At 49.1% G+C, this 6,281-nt stretch overlaps 1 protein-coding gene across 1 annotated transcript in view; it reads left to right on the top strand.

Moving 5' to 3' along the window:
* The window catches only part of myt1la (myelin transcription factor 1-like, a), a 34,770-nt gene that overhangs the window by 17,331 nt on the left and 11,158 nt on the right, over positions 1-6,281 (top strand). The window lies entirely within an intron of this gene.

Here is a 6,281-nt window from a genome sequence, read left to right as displayed (position 1 = left end):
AGTGTGTTGAGAGTATCATGTGATCCCCCCCCCCCCCCCCCCCCCCCCCTCCCACACACACACACACACCCTAGACTCCTCTAGGTCAGAGAAGAGGGAGATCAAGTGTCCGACCCCGGGCTGTGACGGGACGGGTCACGTGACCGGCCTCTACCCTCACCACCGCAGCCTGTCGGGCTGCCCCCACAAGGACCGCATCCCGCCCGAGAGTAAGGAGCCGCCGCTCGGGCTTGGTCCCCCTATCAGCCTGGGTTTACAGGGACCTGGTCCCCCTATCATCCTGGGTTTACAGGGACCTGGCCCCCCTATCAGCCTGGGTTTACAGGGACCTGGTCCCCCTATCAGCCTGGGTTTACAGGGACCTGGTCCCCCTATCAGCCTGGGTTCACAGGGACCTGGTCCCCCTATCATCCTGGGTTTACAGGGACCTGGTCCCCCTATCATCCTGGGTTTACAGGGACCTGGCCCCCCTATCAGCCTGGGTTTACAGGGACCTGGTCCCCCTATCAGCCTGGGTTTACAGGGACCTGGCCCACTTATCAGCCTGGGTTTACAGGGACCTGGTCCCCCTATCAGCCTGGGTTTACAGGGACCTGGTCCCCCTATCAGCCTGAGTTTACAGGGACCTGGTCCCCCGATCAGCCTGGGTTTACAGGGACCTGGTCCCCCTATCAGCCTGGGTTTACAGGGACCTGGTCCCCCTATCAGCCTGGGTTTACAGGGACCGGGTCCACCTATCAGCCTGGGTTAACAGGGACCGGGTCCCGCCTGAGAGTAAGAGCCCACCACTCGTCCAATCAGCCTTGGTTTACAGGGACCCTGTGTCCCTGTGCACACATCCATCCGCTCAGAATGAGTTTACAGGGACCTGGTGTCCCCGTGAATAAATCCACCGAGCCTGGGTTCACAATGACCACATGTCCCTGTACACACAACCATCCGCTCAGCATGGGTTTACAGGGACCTAATGACCAGTGAATACGTCAACCTATTCAGCCTGGATTTCTAAAGACCTGTCCCTGTAAACCCATCAATCCACCAAACATGGAGTCCACACCCGCTGTCCCTTCAAACAAGTAAGCAGCTCTCCAGCATCACGTTCACCAGAGGAAATGTTGGAATACTATCCCCTGATGTCTAAAGGGTAGCTATTCTACCAGCAGGGGGGGGGGGGGGGGGGGGGCAGCTTAGCCACCACCAAGTCTATTCAAAAGTGGGAGTCCCCCCCCAGATGTACCGTGGACAGACTAGTCTGCTAAGCTGGTCTGGTCCACTGGTGGGCTGCCTGACTGGTTGAAGTGGTTCCAGTGTGGGGATGGGGTTGGCTGGGGTTGTGCTCAGTGTGCATGTTTGTCTATTCGCTGTTGGCTAGCAGGCCAACCCCGGAATGATGTGTCACTAGCATCCATGTTTCAGTAGCTGAGCCTCAGTGGAATACACTGCTCAGTAAAGAAATACGGTCAGATGCGGACATTTGATGAAGGGACCTTCAGGTTGTTGTGTGAGAGATAGTGCTAACCTGTTACTGTTCTAGCAGGCCTATGCTAGCTTTGCTACATGCTACTGTTGTACTAAGACCCTGCTAGCTTAGCTACATGCTACTGTTGTACTAAGACCCTGCTAGCTTAGTTACATGTTACTGTTGTAGCAAGCCCAGACTAGCTTAGCTACATTCTACTGCTGTACTAAGCCTGTGCTAACTTAGCTAAATTCTACTGCTGTACTAAACCCATGCTAGCATAGCTACATGCTACTGTGGTACTAAACCCTTGTTAGCATAGCTACATGCTATTTGTTTCCTAAACCCATGCTAGCATAGCTACATGCTACTGCTGTACTAGGAGATTAAGCTAGCTGAGCTACATGGTACTTCTTCTGGACTCTGCTGATCTGCTGGGGCCTCTGCTGGGCTCAGGCCCTGGGCTAGGGGGTCTCCCTGTTAGCATTGTGCTAAGCACGCTGAACTCAATGTTGAAGAACGCATGGACCGGGGCTCAATGCCTCTATACTGAGTCTTCAAACCCCATGTTCTGTGTGTGAGCCTGATCGGTGGACTACTTCAGAATACAATGAGCATGTTGCATTCAGAAATATTCCAAGAGCTGGTATTGAGTTCTGTGCACATCAGTCCGACCTCTGCACGCTCCGGATGTGGCAGAACGCACGAGGTTCTGATCTTTGATGCCGCTCATGAATACGGTTGTAACACAGTCCCACGCCGGCGTCAAACGTACATCTGCTCTTCCTCCTCCTCCTCCTCCTCCTCCTCCTCCGTCACCCCATGGTTCCACCCTCATCGACACGGTTCTCCTCCACCTTCATCAGAACCTGCCTCATCCTCTGTGTGGAACACCGGGACGCGGTCCTGGTTGTCATGGCTACGCTGCATGGCTGCATGGTCCCCGTCGCGGGGCAGAAGTAACCCTCACGTAACCCTGCTGTCTCTCTCGCCCCCCCCTGCTGCCTAAGTCCTGGCCATGTATGAGAATGTGCTCAAGTGTCCTACGCCCGGCTGCTCCGGACGCGGTCACGTCAATAGCAACAGGAACTCCCACCGCAGGTGAGTCCCCAGAGAGACAGACAGGCTGAGGGGCACGGAGGGAGAGGGAGACAGGCAGACAGGGCGGGAGACAGACGGGCTGAGAGGCAGGGAGACAGGTAGTCAGACAGGGAGGGAGACAGACAGGCTGAGAGGCAGACACAGAGACAGACAGACAGACTTTCAGAGAGACAGACAGGCAGGCAGACAGACAGACAGATAGACAGACAGACAGACAGACAGACAGGGAGGGAGGGAGGGAGGGAGGGAGGGAGACAGACAGAAAGACTGACAGGCAGATAGACAGACAGAGGGACGGACAGACAGACAGACTGTGTTAGCATCAGAGGAAACATTAGCTAGCAGGTTGTCATAGAAACAGCGAGACACCGACCCTGTACTGCATGTCAGTCCGTGGGAGAGGAGAGATAGTCTGAGCGACAAACCAATCCTCCAATCATCCAGCAGCAACATGCTGGTCCCGCCTCCAACTCCCAGATGATGATAAAACCTGTTTCACCTTTTAAAACATCATTTAACTTTGCTTTTTAACCATGTGTGTTGTGATCTTTTTTTCTTTGGATTTTATTTTATGGCATTGTAATATTTATATTTAGTCTGTGTGAATATTTATGTGTTTTTTTATTGCTGTCATTGTAAATACATTTGTATATTTGATTTGAAATTTATATATGTATATATGTATTATGCATGTTTATTTTTTCATGTATGAATGTTTGTACATTTGTTGGTTCACCGGTGGAGTGTTGAGTTTGTGTATAAAGATAAGTATCGAATGTTTTCTCCATTTAAATCTATATTCTCTTTTTTATGTTATTCTTTAAATTCATACTCTTGTTTTTCCCTATTGTGTGTGTGTGTGTGTGTGTGTGTGTGTGTGTGTGTGTGTGTGTGTGTGTGTGTGTGTGTGTGTGTGTGTGTGAGTGAATGAGTGCATGTTTGTGTATTTTAACGGGGCTGTCTTCTGATTGGTCTGCCAGTCTTTCCGGGTGTCCAATCGCTGCTGCTGAGAAGATCGCCAAGGTCCACGAGAAGAGCAGCAACTTGAGTGACAGCAGCTCAAAGTCCAATCAGGCATCAGACCGCGTGCTGAGGTACTGCTCACTAGAGTAAAGTGGAGTTTAGTTGATTGTAGAAGAGTACTGTATGATGTGTTATAGTAGGGTACAGTAGAGTATATCATGGTATGGTGGGAAGAGTACATGGAGTGCAACACCTTGGATTACACAGGTAGGCAGAGTATGGTTGGAAGAGTATAGAAAACTGTCTTAGTATGGTAGAGTATTGTTTCTTAAGTATGTCCTAACAGTATAGTAGAGTATGTCAGAGTATACTAGAGAATAGTAGAGTATAGTCGAGTATAGTAGAACAAAGCAGAGTACCAGAATATGGCAGAATAAAGTAGAGTATGGTATACTAGAGTATAGTAGAGTATCAGAGTATAGTATAGCAGAGTAGAGTATAGTAAAGTATCAGAGTATAGTGGAGTAGACTAGAGTATAGTAGAGTATCAGAGTATAGTATAGTAGAGTATAGTATAGTAGAGTATCAGAGTATAGTAGAGTATAGTAGTAGAGTATAGTAGAGTATCAGAGTATAGTAGAGTATAGTATAATAGAGTATAGTATAGTAGAGTAGAGTATAGTAGAGTATAGTATAGTAGAGTATCAGAGTATAGTAGAGTATAGTAGAGTATAGTAGTAGAGTATAGTAGAGTATCAGAGTAGAGTATAGTATAGTAGAGTATAGTATAGTAGAGTATAGTAGAGTATAGTAGAGTGTAGTATAGTAGAGTATAGTATAGTAGAGTATAGTAGAGTAGAGTATAGTAGAGTATAGTAGAGTATAGTATAGTATAGTAGAGTATAGTAGAGTATAGTATAGTAGAGTATAGTATAGTATAGTAGAGTATAGTAGAGTATAGTAGAGAATAGTATAGTAGAGTAGAGTATAGTATAGTAGAGTATAGTATAGTATAGTAGAGTATAGTAGAGTATAGTAGAGAATAGTATAGTAGAGTAGAGTATAGTATAGTAGAGTATAGTATAGTATAGTAGAGTAGAGTATAGTATAGTAGAGTAAAGCAGGGTACCAGAGTATAGTGTGTCTGTGGTCCCCAGGCCCATGTGCTTCGTGAAGCAGCTGGAGATCCCGCAGTACGGCTGTAAGAACAACGTGCCGACCAGCACGCCGCGCTCCAACCTGGCCAAGGAGCTGGAGAAGTACTCCAAGACCAGCTACGAGTACGGCTCCTACGACGGCCAGCACCCCGTCTACGGCAAGAGGCAGGGCCTGCCGTCCCGCTCGCACCACGGCCGTGACGCCTCGCCCAAGGCCTACGACGGTAACCGACTGTACTCTGTACTGTCTAACCCCTACCTGCTCCTTAATGACCTGTCTCTGTACTGTCTAACCCCTACCTGCTCCTTAATGACCTGTCTCTGTACTGTCTAACCCCTACCTGCTCCTTAATGACCTGTCTCTGTACTGTCTAACTCCTACCTGCTCCTTAATGACCTGTCTCTGTACTGTCTAACCCCTACCTGCTCCTTAATGACCTGTCTCTGTACTGTCTAACCCCTACCTGCTCCTTAAAGACCCGTCTATGTACTGTCTAACCCCTACCTGCTCCTTAAAGACCCGTCTATGTACTGTCTAACCCCTACCTGCTTCTTAAAGCTGCTTTACTTGAGATCTGAGAGTGTTGCATTTCCTGCCCATGTGATTTAGAGCCGAGATGGATGCCCTGATTGGTCAGAAATGGGCTCGGAGTAGACCTAATCTAAAGGTTCTCATACAGAGGAGGCAGGACACAGATATTCAGGCCTTTCCCTGAGTCCTCTCTGAGGGAAGGGGTGGTGTTTGGATCAATGAACCCCCAGTGGTCCTGTTAGATCACAGCCCAGCCCCTCCAGGGGGGGTGTGTTCAGAGACTGAAGGGCGGGCTAACAGACACACGGGGGGCTAGCGAAGAGAGTGTGTGTGTTTGTGAAGGTGTGCGCCCATATTCTCGGGTTTGTGTTTTATTGCATGCGTGTGCGTGCGGGTATGTGTGTGTATGCGTGTGTGTGTGTGTGTGTGTGTGTGTGTGTGTGTGTGTGTGTGTGTGTGTGTGTGTGTGTGTGTGTGTGTGTGTGTGTGTGAATGAGTGCATGTGTGTGTCTCCGTATGTGTATGTATGTGTGCATGTGTTTTTGTGTGTGTGTTTGTGCGTGTGTGTGTGTATGTGTGTTTGCGTGTGCGTTTGTGAGTGTGTAGATGTGCTTGTGTGTGTTTGTGTGTGTGTTTGTGCGTGTGTGTGTGTGTCTGGTGGTGTGTGTGTTTGTGTGGGGACACTTCTGCCCTTGTATGCTGTGTTTGTGGTGACCGGATGCTCTTCTGGCTCTATAACTCAGAGTCACCTTCTGAGGACCGTCAAGATTAACGACGTCAGTACTGCAGACACACACGGCCAAGCACACACACCACACACACACTCACACGAACACGCACACACACGCACACACAGACGGACGCACGCACGCACAAACACACAAATACACGCACATACACACACACACACACGCAAACATGCACACGCACGCACACATGCACACACATACACACACACGCACGCCCGCACGCACACAAACAGGCACACACACACACACATGCAAGTACACAAACACACACACACACAGACACACACACAAAAAACACCCACACAAGCACGTACACACAC

The sequence above is a fragment of the Gadus morhua genome, chromosome 21, assembly GCF_902167405.1.
Source record: "Gadus morhua chromosome 21, gadMor3.0, whole genome shotgun sequence".
NCBI classification, from domain to species: domain Eukaryota; kingdom Metazoa; phylum Chordata; class Actinopteri; order Gadiformes; family Gadidae; genus Gadus; species Gadus morhua.
This window is presented reverse-complemented; position numbering and strand designations above follow the sequence as displayed.